This window comes from Rattus norvegicus, chromosome 1 (genome assembly GCF_021556685.1).
Source record: "Rattus norvegicus strain SHRSP/BbbUtx chromosome 1, alternate assembly SHRSP_T2T, whole genome shotgun sequence".
NCBI classification, from domain to species: domain Eukaryota; kingdom Metazoa; phylum Chordata; class Mammalia; order Rodentia; family Muridae; genus Rattus; species Rattus norvegicus.
Window position 1 is genome coordinate 15936767 of NC_141534.1, and position 20522 is coordinate 15957288.

The 20522-nt window shown below is 45.7% G+C and overlaps 1 protein-coding gene and 1 long non-coding RNA gene across 3 annotated transcripts in view; one reads left to right on the forward strand and one right to left on the reverse strand.

Moving 5' to 3' along the window:
• The window catches only part of Map3k5 (mitogen-activated protein kinase kinase kinase 5), a 207858-nt gene that overhangs the window by 23116 nt on the left and 164220 nt on the right, over positions 1-20522 (forward strand).
• LOC148006855 (uncharacterized) lies at positions 10885-16270 on the reverse strand. The gene is made up of 2 exons (XR_015649088.1): positions 14584-16270; positions 10885-12663 (listed from the first exon to the last, which is right to left on the reverse strand). It is a non-coding gene; the product is annotated as an uncharacterized LOC148006855 (long non-coding RNA).

The following is a 20522-nucleotide window of genomic DNA, read 5'->3' on the forward strand; positions in this document are numbered from 1 at the left end:
CTCTTGACCAGAGCGGTCACATGGCCAACCTGAAGGAAGGGAAGTGCTTCAGTGGGAGAGAGGGCATGTGGACACAGGGAATTGATGGCGGCCATCTTTGGAGGCACCCGTCCCAGTCTGAAGTTCTTGCATGTGTCACCCACATGGGCACAGATGTGACGGGCTCATCGGCAGGTCGACAGCTTTCATCCTGTTCTGTCTGCATCTGTCTTGTCCATCTCGTTGCCTTGTTTTGGAGAGAGACTGAGGCCATGGCTCTTCGAATAGGCATTGTATTTTTAGAAAGTGGTCATTGAAAACGGAGTGAGAACAATTACAGAATATGGAAAATTGTTTTCCTCTGGATTTTTCCGTGTCTCTACATAGACCTGGAAGAAAGTTACCATCTAGCCTTGTTTTCCTTTCTGTCGTGATAAAATACCCTAGCCAAAAGGGAACTTGGGGGAGCAAGGGGGTTTATTTTAGCTTACAATTCCAAGGTAAGGACATCAGACAGATACATCATTTCCACAGTTAAGGTGGAGAGAAATGAATTCCTGTTTACCTGCTTGCTATGTTCAGTTCAGTTTCTCCTTTAACAACAATAACAACAGACAGGGTCACACTATGCCACCGTGCTGGCCTGGGACTTAGTATGGTAAACCAGGCTGCTCTTAAACTCACAGAGTTCTACCTGCCTCTGTCTCAAGCTACCAGGATGAATGGTATGCACCACCATATCTAGCAATTTCTCAATTCTTACCCAGTTCCGCCCCCCCACCCCCCCACCCCTGCCTTCACAATGGGTTGGGTCTTCCCACATCAATTAAGCTAATTAAGGCAGTTTCTCACAGACTGTTCACAGAGGAACCCAATGTAGACAGTCTCTCTTGGAAACTCTGTGCCCAGAAGATTCTAGGCTGTGTCCAATTGATGGTTAAAAGTAACCATCAAGGGCTAGAGAGATGGCTCAGTGGTTAAGAGCACTGACGGACCTTCCAGAGGTCGTGAGTTCAATCCCAGCAACCACACGGTGGCTCGCAACCACCTGTAATGAGATCTGATGCCCTCTTCTGGTGTGTCTGAAGACAGCTACAGTGTACTTACGTATAATAAGTAACAAAAGCATCAAGCTACCAAAATCAAGCAGGAAGAGCACTGGTTTCTGTGCCGACCTTCCTCCCTGTGTTTGAGAATGCTGGGTGACGTAGTTGAACAGTCACCCACCCTGGCTGATGTGTGAGAGGAAGGTGGTGAACATTCAGAAGTCCTATTTATAGACAAAATGCTTTCTCTAAACCAGTGGTTCTCAACCTTCCTAGTGCTGTGACCCTTTAATACAGTTCCTCATGTTGTGGTGACCCCCAAACCATAAAATTATTCTCGTTACTTCATAACTATTCTTTGCTACCGTTATGAATTGTAATGTAGATATCTGTATTTTCCTAGTCTTAGGCAACCCTCGAGAAAAGGGCCTTTGACCCTGAAAGCGGTCGAGACCCATGGGTTGAGAATGACCGCTTTAAGCCAACTACTTATGTCCCTGCTAATACTGCTTTATTCCCCCTGGGGCACTAGCTAATCTGTTACCTTTGTTCTCTCCCTGTGAAAAAGTGAATGGGGGTGGTGTCAGTTTCCAGAGAACTTGGGGTAGAAATGCTGATAGAAACTTTGAGAGTCTAGGAGCGGGGAGAGGCCTTCCCTGAGGGTCAAGTGTGGATGCAAGTGTGTGTTCATAGACTGGTTTAGCCTGCAGACAGCCTGCCTTCCCCGAGGAGTTTGCAGCCAGATATCAGTCTCCAGATAAACATGGGGTCTGGGAGGCTCTCTCCCTCAGGGCTTGCCTCATCCCACTTAGCTTTAGAAACATATGCATTTCTTTTTCTTTTAGTATTTTTCCTAATCTAAATTCTCCACCTTATCCTCACACGCTTGCCGCCTATTTCTGGTGCAATCCAGTGGCAGGCTGCAGCAGTTAGGGACAGGAGCCAACCCCTCCTTAATCTTTGGCTGGGGCCCACCTGAGAGTCATGTGCAAACACTGGACAGTTCTTGGCTGCACGTCCTATCCAGAGTACTGTTTACATTTGGAAAAAGCATGGGTTCTTCTGTTTGGTGAACGGGCTATGTCCAGCTGGAACTGCACAGAGTCAGAGCTGGGCCTTGTTGTCCCCCTCTGCCTGCCTCCACACCACTCCCTCCCCTGCTCTTCCTTCAGGCTGGCTGTCAGTCTATATTTTCCTTCCTTATTTTTGTCACTCGCTCCAAATGAGGCAGAGAGCCTCACCTCCGACGAGAGGAAGACAAAAGGTGGCGTTCTTTAATCATCTTGAATCGTATAGGGCTGTGAACGAACCCCGCTTAGGAATTTTCAGTATGGGGTACCTTTGCTGGCTGAAGAGCCTGCAGAATTTTTCTGGCCTTGGGCACTCTGGGTGGCTGCCTTTCTTCCCTTTCTCCCTGGCACTTCTTGTTACTCTGAAAGGACCTTCTAAGCAGTGCCTCCCTTGAGCTCCCCTCCTTTGGCTCCCACCAAGGGAAAGGATGCTTGCTGGTCCACCCCACAGGTCCTTGGGAGGTCATTATAGCCCCCTGTGACCAGGCCCAGCCTTACCCTTCCTGCCTTTCCCTGAGCTGATAGCTCTCAGGGGTCTCTATTCCTACCCCCCCCCCCCCCCCAAATCCTCCGTGCATATTCTTTCCCTGGCCCTGCTACCCCTCTTAAGGGCCTGGAGTTTTACTGTACTAATATTTGCTGGAACCAATAATTTAGGGAACAGGAGGATTCTTTTTTTTTTTTTTTTTGGTTCTTTTTTTTCCGGAGCTGGGGACCGAACCCAGGGCCTTGCGCTTCCTAGGCAAGCGCTCTACCACTGAGCTAAATCCCCAACCCCAGGAGGATTCTTTCTAGATGCTTTCGTCCGTCCTTCCTTCCTTCCTTCCTTCCTTCCTTCCTTCCTTCCTTCCTTCCTTCCTTCCTAGAATCTGCCTCCTGCAGTTTCTGGACCAAGTGGCCTCCTGCTGATCAGTGTTCTGTGAGCCTTCTGGCACAGCAGCCTGGAGAGGGTGCTTTTCTGCCTGTCCCAGTATCCTGAGCTTAAGTCCACTGTTTTGTAACGCTGACTTGTGTTTTTAGGTTAGGGTCATCTTGTTCCTTCTTCTGTCCCTGTTGTCCACACGTGAATTCTCTCTGAAGCATTTGTCGTGGCGTGTTCCGGCTTCTGTAGGAAAATACCGTAGGCTGTGTGGTTTATAAACCGATAAGGTTTTCTCACGGTCTACAGACTGGGAAGTCCAAGATCAAGCAAGGCACTGGAAGATTTTCTGTCTGATGAGAGCCACTTCCTCACAGACAGAGTCTGCTAATTATAGCTACAGGTAGCAAAGGAGACACGGTATCTCTCTGGGGTGTCTTTTATAAGGGCACTTATTCTGTTTATGAGGGCTTGTATAATGTACTGAGTAAATATTAACAAATAATACTGTTATTAAATTCCTCGAGCAGATGCGATTTTTTTTTTTCTGTCAACAGTGTATGATGTAAGAACTCAGGAAATATTTTGCCGTTTTTTCTATTCGTTGCCGTGGCCAGAAAGGGGAAGTTAATCAATATAGGAACTGACAGTGCCTTCTAGCTTAGTGCATGATTACAGATTGTGACCACTTTTAAGTCTTCTATTGTTTCTGGAAGAAAGAAAAATCCAGACTCAGGACAATTAAATGGCACGGGCTGCAAGCTTAGTTTTTGCTGAGTATCTTAGGGCACATGGAGCCACCTAAGCGGATAAATAAAAGGCTTGGCTTACACAAGATGACAGCGCGTGTGAACTATGTGCAGTCTGCTGTGTCTGCAAGAACAATTCAAAAGTCAAGCAGTGGTCTTACTCCTTACAAAACACACTTACTATACTGCTTGGCTCTTTCAGATAATCCTACTTAAAAATTAGGCAAAGTCCCCCCTCCCCTTCCCTCCCTCCCTTCCTCCCTTCTTCCCTCCCTCCCTCCCTCCCTCCCTCCCTCTCTTCCTCCCTCCCTTCCTCCCCTTTTCTTCTCTCCCTCCCTCTGTGTTTTTATAGAAAGGGTCCAGTAACCTAGGCTGATCTCCAACTCTTCAGATCCCCCTGCCTCTACCTCCAAAGTCCTGTCTATATCAGCAAACCCACTTTATGTAGTGGTGGGGATTGAACCTGAGGCCCCCTTCTCTGCCAGCCAACTGCTCTACCAGCTAAGCCACATTCCCCAGCCGGAGTAAGTGAAAAATATAAAAGGGTTGTTTTTAGTGCCTTTTCGTTTCTTTCTTAAAGATCCTCTGTGAATTTCCTTCAAACATGTCCTTGGGAAATAGGGGACAATCTGTGTATAGATTTTTTTTTTTTTGTCTCCAGAATTTTAAGTGGACTTTATGCATAGTTTCGGGGTAAAGATTATTTCGGAAAGTTTCTCAGGATGACATTACTCTTGGTCGCAGTGGGTTTTGTCACGGGTCTCTGCATTTTACCTACAGGGGAAATGTGGTTAGCTCCTCGCTTACCTTTGTTTCTTGTCGTTTAGAGGAATAGCTGGTGTACGATATTATTCAGTAAACGGTTATTAAATGAAGGAGGAAATAAAGTCGCACACAGTGGCCTTCCCGAGTCTGTGGAGTAAGCAGGGACATAGAAACAGGTCCCTGCTGTGAATGTGTAATGCCCCCAAAGCTCCCAACACTCTTTGGCAGGTGGGCAGGTTCTTATGTTACCCTAGCTGACCTCTCACTGTGCCCTGCTTGGATCACAGTTTTACTTTATTTTCCTTTGTGATAGCGTCTCTCTGTGTAGCTCTGGCTGCCATGTACTTGCTATGTAGACCAGGCTGGCCCCAAACTCACAGAGCTCTACCTGTCTCTGCCTTCTAAGTGCTGGGATTAAACACATGTGCCACTACGCCAGGCACATCTTTATTTCTTGAGATAGAATACACTTAAACCTAATAATTGGTTATTTAAACAAAGTCCTTAAATTTTTAATTTTTCCATTGTGATCCTATCTCTTCTTTTATTGAATTCTCTGCTGCATAGACAAGGGAGGCAGTGGGGAGTCACATCGCTTCTAAGACCTGGATCGATTGCCCAAAGTGTAAATTATTTGGTGTGACAATTAAAAATATCGAGTAGGTGGGTGAACCCTGTCTAGCTTTTTAAAATCTTAATCTCTGAAAAGTTTAATTTTTGTTTACGTGTATTCATGTCTTTCTGTGTTTGTTTATGCACACGTCTCCGTGAATGCCCACGGAGACCTCAAGAGACATTTGCATTTCCAGGAGCTGGAGTTAGAGGCAGTTGTGCGAGACCCATAGTAGGTGCTGAGAATTGCATTCTGTTCCTCTGGAAGAGCAGCGAGTGTTCTTAACCGTGAACCATCTCTGTAGGCCCTAAAGAGCTATTCCCGGGGACTGCGGCCACAGCGCGGTTAGAAGAGAGCTCGCCTGCCGTTCCCGAAGCCTTGGGTGTGATCCCCCACTCTGTGTATCAGGCATGGTGGTGCAGCAGTTTACAATCTGAGGACAAGGGAGATGGGTAAGGGTATCATCACCACATAGCAAGTGTGAGGCTAGCCTGAGCTACATGATACCCTATATCACTTTCTATACCCTTTTTCTATATCACTATATATACATATCGTGAGGTATCATAAAGAATAAAAATTGGTTAAAATAATGGAAGTGACTGAAAGACTGCAAGAGTTTGTTATATAAGAACTTCTTGTAGTGCTCTAAAATTATTAACTGAGAAAAAAAATGCTGGAGCAAAGAAAAAAAAAGTTGAGGATTATTTAAATTGTATTATGATATAATGACACTAAATTGCAGTGTATTTAAGTGAAAGGAAAATGAAAATAGTATTTGTTACTAAATTACTAAAGAACCTAATGTACTCCGGATCTTTTCACAAAAAAAAAAAAAAAAATTCTTACATTGGCTGCTGGTATTAAAATAGAAAGACTGTTTCTTTAATGCTAATACTTTACGTAACATGCTAGCATTTTATCGCTTTAAAGGCTTTATTTTTTTGTTTCCCCATTTTATACCGAAAGTGAATTCATTCACGTATTACAACATAGGGAAACAGTTTCCTAAAATATGCAGTGGGTTTTCTGGTTAATGTCCTTTGGGCCCCTACTATTTCTAATAGGTGGACCCTGTAGCAGCAGTCGGTCTTGGGAATGGTCAGTATAAGGATGATACTCATGCTTGACTAGTCAGAGCGTGCTCCTATAAATTCTTGCTTCCTAAGACGGGGACATCTCCTGTAAACTGTGTTGAAACTGATGGGCTGTTTAGCTCGTATTTGTCTAGGTTGCTAAGGAATGCCACAGTCTTAGCAAGAGGTCTAAGAAGTAGGCACATAGTCAGAAAGGGAAACAAGGCCAGGTAGCCCTTGGCTGCTCGAGTTTTCTGCCTCTGGGTCCCATGAAGAACACTGCTGGGCCAGGCCAGAATTCTCAAGCTCTCTGGACTGTGGCAAACTGAAGATCCTCTCTACCTATTTCTCTGTAGCACTGAAGAGTGAGTTTCGGATCTTGGTACTGCCTCTTGTACTTGTGGAAGATCCTCACAGCCCCGGACAGTCGACTTACCGACCCTTATGCTGGATGTTTCTGGATGTTATCACTGTAATGGATCAGCTGCAGAGCATCACACAGGCTGGTCAGGCGCTCTAGCACCAGGTTCCATCTACGGTCCCTTTCCAGGATTGATTGATGCTTGATTGATTGATTGATTAATTGATTATTGATTTGTAACAAATCCACGGTGACTAACATTGTGGTGAATTAACACTAGGGTCACAGACTTCTCCATCACAGTGGAGAAGGCATGCTGGTGGCCCCTGGACAAGTCAGTCTGTGGTGGCAGGATCTTGCAACAGTAGTGTCTTCACATGGTGAAGATCAAAAAACAGAGCATCAGACTGGAAGTCGTGTTGGTCTATAACTCTAAAGGTCACCCCTATGGCTTGATGTCCACCAGCTAGACCCCATGTCCAGAATGTTCCACAAAGTCCCCGAAACAGTGCCACCATCTGGGGACCAAGCGTTTAAACACGTGAGCCTGTGGGAGACAGTTCACATCCAGGCCGTAACAGCAGGGTGCTAAGGCAGGCTAGATTGTAGGCGAGATTGAGATTGGAGATTGAGGTAAGAGTTGATAGATGAACTGGAGAATCAGGACAGAGGTCTGCGCAGAGCTTGGGCCAGACAGAGAGAGCAGAGCTTGACTCCCGAAGCCCCGCCCCTTCACTTCACCCCGCCCCTTCACTTCACCCCGCCCCTTCCTTCTTCTCCACCCATCGGCTGTTCTAGCCCCCTGGAAGCCTGAACTCTGCTTCTCCCTGCTTTCTGGTCGGGAGCATCCTTCGTTTCTCGCTTGAGTGTAATTCCACTCCCAGAACTTAGCTGGAACACGTGCTACCAGCTCCTGGCTACCCACTCTCTTCCCTCCCACCTCCATCGCTCTTCTGCAGGGAGGTGTAGTCTCTCCTTCCGGTCGCTTCCTCTGCACGGTAGACATTTCTCAAATGACCCTTTTTTTGATTTAAATTACAGGGGGTTACTTTGCCAGTCCCCTTCCTCTCTAATGTGAGGTGCCCTCGTGTGGGGACGAAGCGTTTAGGTACACAGCCTGTGGCGGACAGTTCCCATCCAGACTGTAATAACGGGGTGCTGAGGTCAGATAGAGTAAGGGATTGGAGATGAGCTGGAGTATCAAAGCAGAGAGGTCTGGGTGGAGCTTGGGCCAGGCAGAGAGCAGAGCATAGGGCGTGACCATCTCAGGTATAGCAGTCCTTAGAACCTCGCTCAGGCCACGGGAACTTATTATTGTTCGAGGCTTGAATGAAGAGGAGGAAGGAGGCATGAGTGAGAGAAGGAAGGAAACATGTAGAATTCTTTTAAAAAAAAGAACATTGAGAAAAATAAATTTTAAAGAAAAAATAACATTAGAAGAGAGAGATGTTAGCCAGCAACCAACTGATTGCCACAGTCACGTAGATTGCATCAAACTGAAATTTCACCTACATTTCTAGGGTGGTGTCCTCCTGAAAGTAGGAGTGGGTTGGCATTGCCTTTTTGAAGTCAGCGTGTTTTCGGTGTTTTACATATTTGGTGGGTTAGATTACAAGAATGCACGCCTGAATCTACTTTCTGTATAACCACATCCCTTCCAGCCCGGGCTGGAAAATAACACTGCAGGCCAGAAGATAAGGCACTTGAGTGTGTGCTCTTCTCTTTTCTAGACTGAATCCATGTCTCTGGATTTCACGACACAGTACAGCTTGATTGTTTAGTAAAAGAGAAAAGACCGTTCAGTCCTGCACTTGTGGGCTCTCATTGCTGGCTGGCGGCTCTATCTAGATGGGGGACATTTTGGTAATCCCTGTTCACTGGACAAAAGGAAGAAGTAGATCTTCATAGGACATTCCTTTTTGTCTCTGTCTATGGTGTGTGTGTGTGTGTGTGTGTGTGTGTGTGTGTGCGCGCGCACACTTGTGCACATGTATGAGTGGGAGCCAGAAGTTAATGTTGGGTATCTCTTTAATTGCTCTGCATTTAATGTTTCTGAGACAGTCTCTTCCTGGACCTTGAACTTGATGAATCAGCTAGACCGGACAGCTAAAGAGCTCCATTTAGATCCAGTTGTTGCTGCTTCCCTAGTACTGGGCTTATAAGCACAGGCAAAGACTTTTTGCACGGGTGCCAGGGGTGTGAACTAGGTCCTCATGCTTGCACATGTACTCATCGAGCCCTCCCCCTGGTCCCTGTACATCCCTTCTTTAAAAGTAATTCCAAGAGCTGGAAAGATGGCTCTGTGTTGAAGGTGCTTGCCGCTGAGCCTGATAACCTGAATTTTATCTGTGAGTTCACACAGTAGGAGAGAACCAACTAATGCAGGGTGTCCTTTGACCTTGACATATGCATGCACATGTGCATGTACACACACACACACACACACACACACACACAAATGAATGCAATTTTTCCCCCTTATTAAAAAAGTCATTACTACCTTTGATCTGAGTTCTCACGGCTCTTTTTAGACGCCTACATGATTTCTTAAGTGGTCCCTCAATGTGAGTCTATTCCAACTTTGATAAGTTCCTTATGGGTGTAGCTGGCAGCCTGGAATTCAGTTCCTCTGACTAGTATGTAATTTCATCTTCAGGAAGATGATGTTGCAATCCCAAAGTAAACATTTACCATATACAGGAATTCAGGATGATAGGACTTTTGGTGGCCTGATCAAAAATGAGGGTTGTAGGATCATTAGCCAGAACAAATGGAGCCCAAGGAGAATTGGCTTCTACATTAACACACACACACACACACACACACACACACACACACACACACACACACACTCACAAACACAGGGGAAGGGGGAGGGAGAGGAGGGAGAGAGAGAGAGAGAGAGAGAGAGAGAGAGAGAGAGACAGACAGACAGACAGACAGACAGACAGACAGACAGATATTGGGGGGACACTAAACAATAAAACAGGAACAGGGCATACAGGAGGTAGAGCCAGATATGAATCATGATAGAAGGGTGGCCACTCACTGGAGTTAGAAGCTATGAGGCTAAGAGAAAATTCTAACTAAACTACCAGGGGTCCCAGATGAGAGGAACACTCCAAGTCATTGTTCTGGCTAGCACAGTTGAAAAGTTGTAGCATGAAAATTCAGAACTTCAGCAACTCCTGAAATGCATTAGTGAAACGTTCCTGGAAGAGCAACAGTGGGAAGTTTTACATTCTTCAGCTGAGTCCGAGAAAATGGAGACAGTTGGGTAAGCATGCTGCCTGCCTTGGACTTGGTACAGCTTTCTTCAGGAGGAGGAGGAGGACGAAGTGTGTGAGAATGACAGATTTGGGACAAGTTTCTCCATCACTCAGAAAAAGAAATAAGCATAACTTGGAAGTCTAGACTCAAGACCGCTTTTAAAAAGGAATTTCTTTAAATGGTGTGTGTGTGTGTGTGTGTGTGTGTGTGTATGCACACGTACACACATCTACCCTCAAGTAAGTGCAGATGCCCAAGGAGTCCAAACAAGTGTTGGATCCTCTGGAATTAGGGTAACAGGCCTTCTGATCCACCTGATACGAGTGATGTGGGTGCTGGGAACTGAACTGGAGTTGTCTGCGCGGTTAAGAGGTTCTCTTACTAACCGCTGAACTATTCCTCCAACTGAGAAATACATCTTGAAATCAACACATTCTGAATTTGTTGAAAGGTATGAAGAAGTATTTAACATTTCTTTTCTTTTCTTTTCTTTTCTTTTTTTTTATCATCAAAACCACTCAAGCACACAACACTTGGTCCCTTCTTTGCAGTAGGCACTGATGGTTCCCACTGTTCTTAGTCCTAACTGGTCCTGAGAGGTATAGGTCATCTCTAAGAAACCCACCAGAGGTATTTGTAGGCTACTCTGTATTAACTAATGAAGGCTGAAGACCCAGCATCCTGTGACTTGTCGAGGCAGTGTGGTACGGAGAGAGTCCTGCTTTGGTGACTAAGTAAAATGCTACAGGCAGGGCACTGATTCAGCTGCCCTACTGTGTGAACAGCACTGGGCCTTACCTTAAATCCTGGAGGGACAGTGCTCCACAACCTACCACCTCTCTGAGGTGTGCTCACCCCAGAGAAGGTCTTACACACACACACACACACACACACACACACACACACACACACACACACAGCCTTTATATGTTAATATACCTTAACTAGCTCAGTGGCTGGGTACTTCTGAACCTTCAAGTGGCTAGCACATTCTCCCCTCCGGTATTCAGAGTTAATACTTTCCAAATTTTATTTCATCTTTGCTGTTCGGTTTCCTTCTGGGCAACCTTCTCGTGGGGCTGCTTTCCCTTCGCACCTACACTTCAGCTGTGTCACCCTCCTGCTTCTTCATGGCATGTGTTCATCCTATGCCCCTCTCACAATGGATTCCTTTTTTCCCTTCTCCCTCGATTCCTCTCTGGGAATCCTCAAAGTCCCACCTCTGTTCTCTTACCCAACCATTGACCTCTGGCTCTTTATTGACTAGTCAAAAAACCCACTGTCGGCTGGGACCCACAGTGGCCGTATGATTTCCCACGTAAGCACAAATCAAATCCCCAGCATAGCATAACCCACCGGGTTTCTCCACCAGCTTCTTCATTCTTCTGCCCTGTGTTTCCCAGCATGGTTCATCCTGTCACTTGGACATCCACTTGGACCCCTGTTTAGACTTGTGATACTAGGTGTATCAGACGTGGTGGTGCCTGCCTGAGAATTTATGTTCAAGTGGACAAAGCTGACAAATGATAAGTTCCAAATTTACGGTAACTGCTAACTCAGGTTCGTTTTGTGGGTGATGGGAGATCATAAAGATCTCTTTGTGTTACCCCAGGTGTTAAAAGCACTTCATAAGCAGGATCAACCAGCTTTGCCTGTGACAGTAGTCCTCAGCTAGCAGTTATTCAAGACAGTGGCCCTTGTCAAAAGTGATCACATTTTCTCTGGTGACCCTAATATGTGTCCTCATGTACCTTTTGAACATATTGTATGACTCTTTGTCTACTTTGATTCTCTCCCTCTCCCATTTTTTCTTTTCTGACAAGGCCTTCTTAGGTAGTTAGGGCTAGTCTGAAGGTAGCTGGGGCTAGTCCAAAGGTAGCTGGGGCTAGTCCAAACTCAGGGGTTTCATGCTTCAGTCACCCGAATGCTAGGATTCCAAGTGTGTGCAACCATGCCCAGTCCCTGCTGTTATATTTACCAAGTAATTTGCCTGTGATCACTTAATCTCTGAAATGTTAAACCTCTTAGAGTGGCTGAGTTGTTCTCTTTTTATCATGAAAGCACATTCATGCCCACGAACTTTAATTAGTGCTAATATAGATGAAATTAATTCAAAAGAATTCTGTGCCAGTTTTGAAAGGAGCCCTCTCTATCTTAGATCAGGTTCATTGTGAAACACTTTACATTTTAACTTCTTTAAACTTCTCTTGAGTTTTTAATTCTTACTCTTTAAATTACTTTGCTGTACCATTTCAAGTGTTAAAATTTTAGGTTTATTTCGATCTTTATTCTTTGAAAAAGTTAACCTTATATTGAGATTGCATCCTCTTTTTCCCCCCTCAGATTTTCTTTGCATATAGCTTGTAGAGCCCATGTTCTCAGGTTTTTCAAAGAAAAGATTCTCTAGTTTGTTTTTAGTGAACAAACATTTGAGTGAGCATATAGACACTTCGGGAGATTTCTTTTGGGGGAGTTGCAGTGTTCCGTTGTGGGAATATAGTGGTAAGTGTTAGCATCTTCCCAAGCACATCCTTCGTCCAGATATATTCCAGAAGCTTCCCGGGTCAGGTATTCACACTTGGAACGGAAAGAGTAAGGCTGAGACATGGACCGTGACTATTCTGGGCCTACCTGGGCACCTGCAGGGCTGTACACATGATTCAGATACTCCTGCTTTTTCTAGTTCTTACTTTGGAGCAGAAATTGCACACATTTGCAGTTCTTTCGGAGACGAGGCATTTTGAATTTTCTTGATTTATTCATGGCTGTAGACACCGGACCGCCAAGAAAAGCACCGGATAACTGGTAGACCTGCCAAGAGAAGCACTGGATAACTGGTAGACCTGCCAAGAGAAGCACTGGGTAACTGGTAGACCTGCCAAGAGAAGCACTGGGTAACCTGTAGACCTGTCAAGAGAAGCACTGGGTAACTGGTAGACCTGTCAAGAGAAGCACTGGATAACTGGTAGACCTGTCAAGAGAAGCACTGGGTAACTGGTAGACCTGTCAAGAGAAGCACTGGGTAACTGGTAGACCTGTCAAGAGAAGCACTGGGTAACTGGTAGACCTGTCAAGAGAAGCACTGGGTAACTGGTAGACCTGTCAAGAGAAGCACTGGGTAACTGGTAGACCTGTCAAGAGAAGCACTGGATAACTGGTAGACCTGTCAAGAGAAGCACTGGATAACTGGTAGACCTGTCAAGAGAAGCACTGGGTAACTGGTAGACCTGCCAAGAGAAGCACTGGGTAACTGGTAGACCTGCCAAGAGAAGTACTGGATAACTGGTAGACCTGCCAAGAGAAACACTGGGTAACTGGTAGACCTGCCAAGAGAAGCACTGGATAACTGGTAGACCTGCCAAGAGAAGCACTGGGTAACTGGTAGACCTGCCAAGAGAAGCACTGGGTAACTGGTAGACCTGCCAAGACAAGCACTGGGTAACTGGTAGACCTGTCAAGAGAAGCACTGGGTAACTGGTAGACCTGTCAAGAGAAGCACTGGGTAACTGGTAGACCTGCCAAGAGAAGCACTGGGTAACTGGTAGACCTGTCAAGAGAAGCACTGGATAACTGGTAGACCTGTCAAGAGAAGCACTGGATAACTGGTAGACCTGCCAAGAGAAGCACTGGGTAACTGGTAGACCTGTCAAGAGAAGCACTGGATAACTGGTAGACCTGTCAAGAGAAGCACTGGGTAACTGGTAGACCTGTCAAGAGAAGCACTGGATAACTGGTAGACCTGTCAAGAGAAGAACTGGGTAACTGGTAGACCTGCCAAGAGAAGCACTGGGTAACTGGTAGACCTGCCAAGAGAAGCACTGGGTAACTGGTAGACCTGCCAAGAGAAGCACTGGGTAACTGGTAGACCTGTCAAGAGAAGCACTGGATAACTGGTAGACCTGCCAAGATAAGCACTGGGTAACTGGTAGACCTGTCAAGAGAAGCACTGGATAACTGGTAGACCTGTCAAGAGAAGCACTGGATAACTGGTAGACCTGTCAAGAGAAGCACTGGGTAACTGGTAGACCTGTCAAGAGAAGCACTGGGTAACTGGTAGACCTGCCAAGAGAAGCACTGGGTAACTGGTAGACCTGCCAAGAGAAGCACTGGATAACTGGTAGACCTGCCAAGAGAAGCACTGGATAACTGGTAGACCTGCCAAGAGAAGCACTGGATAACTGGTAGACCTGCCAAGAGAAGCACTGGGTAACTGGTAGACCTGTCAAGAGAAGCACTGGGTAACTGGTAGACCTGCCAAGAGAAGCACTGGGTAACTGGTAGACCTGCCAAGAGAAGCACTGGATAACTGGTAGACCTGCCAAGAGAAGCACTGGGTAACTGGTAGACCTGCCAAGAGAAGCACTGGGTAACTGGTAGACCTGCCAAGACAAGCACTGGGTAACTGGTAGACCTGTCAAGAGAAGCACTGGGTAACTGGTAGACCTGCCAAGAGAAGCACTGGATAACTGGTAGACCTGTCAAGAGAAGCACTGGGTAACTGGTAGACCTGTCAAGAGAAGCACTGGATAACTGGTAGACCTGTCAAGAGAAGCACTGGATAACTGGTAGACCTGTCAAGAGAAGCACTGGATAACTGGTAGACCTGCCAAGAGAAGCACTGGGTAACTGGTAGACCTGCCAAGACAAGCACTGGGTAACTGGTAGACCTGTCAAGAGAAGCACTGGATAACTGGTAGACCTGTCAAGAGAAGCACTGGGTAACTGGTAGACCTGCCAAGAGAAGCACTGGGTAACTGGTAGACCTGTCAAGAGAAGCACTGGGTAACTGGTAGACCTGTCAAGAGAAGCACTGGATAACTGGTAGACCTGTCAAGAGAAGCACTGGATAACTGGTAGACCTGTCAAGAGAAGCACTGGATAACTGGTAGACCTGTCAAGAGAAGCACTGGGTAACTGGTAGACCTGCCAAGAGAAGCACTGGGTAACTGGTAGACCTGTCAAGAGAAGCACTGGGTAACTGGTAGACCTGCCAAGAGAAGCACTGGATAACTGGTAGACCTGTTCTTGTTTATATGGTAATAATTAACCATACTACTGTTTTGCCTCATACCATGCTTATAACATCCCTTTTACCCTTTCTATGGATTGATAATATACTGATAGCATTTGTGTGTGTCGTATTAGGTTCAAATCCAGTACCTCACATGTAGTAGGTACGTACCACTGAGCCACACCCCACCCTTGCATTAATCTCACCCCAGGCCTGTGTTTCCTGTTTGCCAGTGTTTGCCTGTGGCATGATACTGGTCTCTATTTGGCTGCTCACTCCTGTACCAGCATCATGCCTGTCAGTCATCTGAATGCTCATGGCAAAGGCAGGTTGTTGTAATTCCTCCCTGTCACAACTGAATCAGAACCTGTTTTTGTTTTTTAATCCAAAATATCCTGGTGACTCATGTATACATTAAATGTGCATATTAGTCTGAACTTGGTATGTTTCGCCATATAAACTCCCACACAGCGTTTGACTCGTTATTTTTGTTTACTGCATTTGAAAAAAGACTCTAATGACCTATTAATATGAAAGGTGCACAGTGCCCTGTGCCCGGGACACACATTTCCGGCAGGTACCGTCTTGATGGTTAGTAAGTATTCAGGCTCCACTAGGAGTTACGTACTGAGAGGTAGCTCTTCCTTGCTCTTCTCCAGAAAGCCTGTTGACTGATCATTGGCTTCTTATATATTCCTGGGCCATAGTATACCCAGAGTAACCATGTTAAATGCCAACAGGTATCCTGTTGCCTTACGAAGGGACAAGAGGTGTTGTAACCAGGAGGGGCACCTGTCAGGGAAACAGGTCACTGTTGTTAAATATCTGAGTGTGTCTGGAGGAAACAGAATTTTGTTTGATTTTTTTTTTTCAGTGTTGCTTAAGAAATCAGAAATAGAAGCAATGACTAGGAAATTAGAAGAAGTGCAGGTCAGTGGTAGAATGCTTGTCTGACATCTCTTAGGCACTGGGTTAGCTCTCTAGCATTGGGAAGAATAAATATTAAAGACAGTGGCTACAGATATGGCTGAGTAGCTAAGTGCTTTCTGGTCTTCCAGAGGATCCAAGTTTGGTTCCCGGCACTCATATCACGTGGCTTGCAACCACCTGTAACTCTAGCTTCAGGGAGCACAATGCCCCTTTTGGCCTCCAAGAGTAACAGTGCACATGTGTGCACACACACACACATATATACACACATAAATGCACACACACACACATACACGCACACGTACATACACATACACACGCACATACACACACATACACACAAATATACACACACACACTCACACACTCACACACACATACACACATACTCACATACACACATGCACACACACATACGCACACACATACACACATACACACACGCATACACACGCACATGCACAAGTGCACGCATGCGTGCACACAACATTATAGTCACACAGGCACATGCACAAAAATGTTTTAAAAGAATCAAGAGAGGAAAAAGTTACTTTTATATTAAAAATACATTAAAAGGATGATAGAGAGTCTGATAGTGGAGTATGTCCATCAGTAGAACACAGCAATGTTCAAGACAAAGACCACCAGGGCTGTTGCAGAGAGATGAGACAGGGCCTTTGTTGTTTTCTACAGATCTCCCAGATCTGATCTCCCAGATCCTACTCTCCATTGCTTTTTCTGTTGCAAAAGCATGGGGTGGGGCAGGGAGAGGGGGAGAGTAAAAGGGGGAGAGGGAGGAGGAAGGGGAAGGAGGGAGAAGGATAGACTTGTATAGAGTATTCTGTAGACTGAGACAGTCTTTCATTCTCAGTCTTGATTACATGTAGGTTCTGTGTTGACGCTTAGCATGACTTTCGCTTGTGTGTGGGTGGCTTCTGTCTGCCTGCTGAGTTCCTGTAAGGACACACAGTGCTCCATGGTGTATTTAGTCTTCGTCTGTGATGCACTGCTCCTCACTGGTTGGTTTACAATCTTTTACTCTATTTATTTATATTTGTGTGGCTGTTGTGGGCATGCGCGTGCCGCGTCACTCGTGTGGAAGTCAGAGGACAGCTAGTGAATGTTTGTCCTCTCCTCCCACCACGTGGAACCTGGGAGATCCAAGCAGGCTGTCTTGGTAGCAAACATGCTTACCTTGTGGCCGTTTCATCAGATCCTTGCTGGCTACTTTAAGGAGGTTGTCGTCAAATGTGTCAGTGGAGTGGCTCTTGGGAATTGCTAAGTCGTAGTTGTACCTAATAGTGCACGACTAGCTAGTTTTCTCGCCGTTGTGGTTTTTATTATCTCCTGTGTATGATTCTTCATGGACCTACAAATAAACATGTTTCCTGTCTACTCAAGGTTTTAATTCACTTCTCGCATGGATTCCCTTATGTACAGGTTTAAGCAATAGGCAACTTTAAAGATCATGGGAGTTTAGGATGTGATAAATCACAGGAGGGGTTAGGGAGAAAGTGCTGGCCCTAAGACCTGAGTGTGATCCACAGAACCCACTTTTAAAAAACCTTCCAGTCGTGTCAGGGCATCTGTAATCCCTGTGCTCTCGTTGCTACATGGGAGGCTAGAAAGCTAGAGCAGTAGATCAGCCAAACACCGACCCTGCCTCAACAAGGTCCAGAAAGTTGGCATCTGGCTCCTGTACATCTGTGCACGCGCACACACACACACACACACACACACGAAAGATCCTAGGGAGCCCATATATATTAGCTGAAGGACACCACTCTCTCACTCAATACTTGCTGAAGGAACCCAAAATACATCAGATCAAACAGGCTGTCTGGGGTAAGGAAATTGAGGACTATATATCTCTTTAAAATATTCAAGTTCAAGATGTCTCCAACTAATGTTCTTTTTTTTTTTTTTTTTTTTTTTTGGTTCTTTTTTTCGGAGCTGGGGACCGAACCCAGGGCCTTGCGCTTCCTAGGTAAGCGCTCTACCACTGACCTAAATCCCCAGCCCCTCCAACTAATGTTCTAACCAAAGAAACTAAAGGGCAGCTGTTCAATTCGTGGGCTTTCAGGTGGTCACGCTGAGTTAATTTCAGAGTCTGACCCTGACTGGGAGGATTTTTACACCATATAATGTCTTTTATTGTTTACATATAAATAATTACTGGCTATAGAAAGGACAGGTCCTATGTGTTTTTATTGTCAAATGGCACACGTGGATTTGAACTCTCCTACGTTTCTTCTCTGCACGTAGTTCTGAGTCAGTTACAAAGCATGTAGGATTCTCGAGAGGAAAAATGAGGTACGGGCAGTAGCAAGAGCCAAGCTTGTGAATTAAGTGGTTTTATTTTCAAACTCTACTTGGTGAACAGGATTTGTGGTTTTCATGGTCAGGATGGTAGGGTGTGCCGGGCACTCAGGCACTCCTGTCTCCTCTGCTCAAACAAAAGAGAAAAAGGGATTCCAGGGAAAAGGTCCCAACAGCCTCTTGACCCAGAAGTCAGAGGCAGTCAGAGCCTGCTGCCTTCTCACTTAACGCTGTGTTCCCCAGGGAAACTTCCTAGGTCACATCAGTGCTAGGTGACCATCACGGTCATCTGTGTTCATGGTGGAAAGCTGAAAAGTCAGGAAGCCACTCTTCTTCCCTCAAATCTGTGTAGATAAAACGCATTCTTATAAACAGTGCGATGTGACAAAGGGGAAAGTTATCATTTGTTCAACCAACTTAGAGAGACTTTTCCAAAACAGGACATAAAATAGATGTAAACACTACAATCGCTCAAAAAGCGATTTAATAACGGGCAAGTGCGTGCCAGCCGCCATCCCATCAGCCTTGTGCATGGGAAGAATTAGGTCCCATCCAAGTACCGCTGACACCAGCCTTCATTAGAAGAACAGCAATTTACCTCCATCAACATAAAAGCGAGTGCTTGCCGACAACATTTCTAAGGAGCAAGATAACGGATCCGAGTGCTGAAGTAGGCAGCCTGTTCTTTGCGTGGTTGCTGGATAAGTGGACATTTTTACGGCAGCTCCCAACTCAGGGAAATCAGTGGTTTTTAGTGGGTTTCAGTCTTAGTGAAAATTGGAGTCATCTGATTCTGAACAAAACAAAAACAAACAACAACAATAAAAGAAAACCTGTTCTTCGCCCCCTCTTCCCATACCTGGTAAAGCAGGCTCTCCTGGGCGAGAACTGAGCTCGCCGTGATTTGGAGCTGCTCTGATTGCAGTGTGCGCGTAAGGCTGTGCATGAATCATGCTTTACATGACAGGGCCTTGCAAGTGTGCTCTGTCTAGCCAGGAGTCCCAGGTGTGGGCGCTGATTGTGGCACGAGCACTGGATGTCTGCGCACACTGGGGTGCATGGGTGGAAGACACCAGGAAGCTTCTCCCTGTTGGGTTGGTGGCCTGGCTGCATCTTTTAGCACAATCTTGATATGTCCTGGGCTTTTGTTAAATTGTCAGCAGACTTCCTGGTAACCCCGACACAGTGATCAGAGATTTTGGGACAGGCAGGAAGGAGGAGTATGTGTGTGCATGTGCGATTTGTGTGTGTGTGTGTGTGTGTGTGTGTGTGTGTGTGTGATTATCTTCTTTTTAGAACATACTGTATACATTATGTTTTAGAGCAATTTTAACTTCACAGCAATGAAGACGGATGATAAGAACATTCTTATATCCTCCCTATTCCTGCACGTACACAGCCTCTCCCACTATCAACCCCCTTACCAGAATAATACATTCTTTACAGCTGAGGGACTTTCACTGGCTCATCATCATCATCATTATCATCATCATTATCATCATCATCATCATCATCATCATCATCACCATCCCACACCCGTAGCTGACAGTAGGAAGTATTCTTGGTGTAGACTCTACAAGTTCAGATAGAGCCATGGTGTTTTATATCCACTATGACATACCTCACAGGAAAGTTGTGCCATTTTAAAATGTCCTCTCTGCTACCTTTTTATCCATCCCTCTGCCCTCTAGCCACTGGCAAGCATCGATCCTTTAACCTCTTAGAAGGCCTCAGCACTGAACTGTATATGCCAGCTTCTGTCACTTAGTTGCATGCGTTTGTCCCCGCCGTGTCTTCTCATGGCTTGACAGCTCATTCCTCATGTTCCTCGCATGCCTCAGTGTACCCCTTCGCTTAAGGTACCTTGCTTGGTTGCTTCTAAGTTCTGACAGCCGGTTATGGACATTTGTGTGCAGGTTTAGTCTCTCTAGCCCGTGTAAGTTTCAACGCGTTGGACAAATGACTAGGGATACAACAACCAGACAATAGGGACAAATGATGCTTCGGGAGACCCTGCCAAAGCGTTTTTTCACAGCAGGGGGCAGTGCCGTCTTGCCCTCCCACCAGGAGCGTTTGTGTGGTTTTGCATCCTTCCTGTTGATGCTGGGGCTGGTCCACTGTCGCTGCTGCCCCACCATCCTGATGCTGTTACAGAGCTTCCTCACTGTTGTTTCTTTGCAAGTCCCCCAGGGCAGGGGCTATTGATTGAATTTTCATGAGCTCTCCCCACCCCCCCCACCCCCGCCGCCATCTGTTTATCTATTTTGCTAAGGCGTGTGTTCAAGTGTTTGCTGTACTCTTGGGTCTGATTGGTTTCATTGGGGGTTTTAATTTTTTTTTTTATTTTACATTTTTGCATCACTTCTGTGTCAGATATGTTTCTTGAAAATATTTGTCTCCTACTCTGTGGCTCATGTTCTGATTCTTTTTTTTTTTTTTTTTTTTTTTTTTTTTTGGTTCTTTTTTTCGGAGCT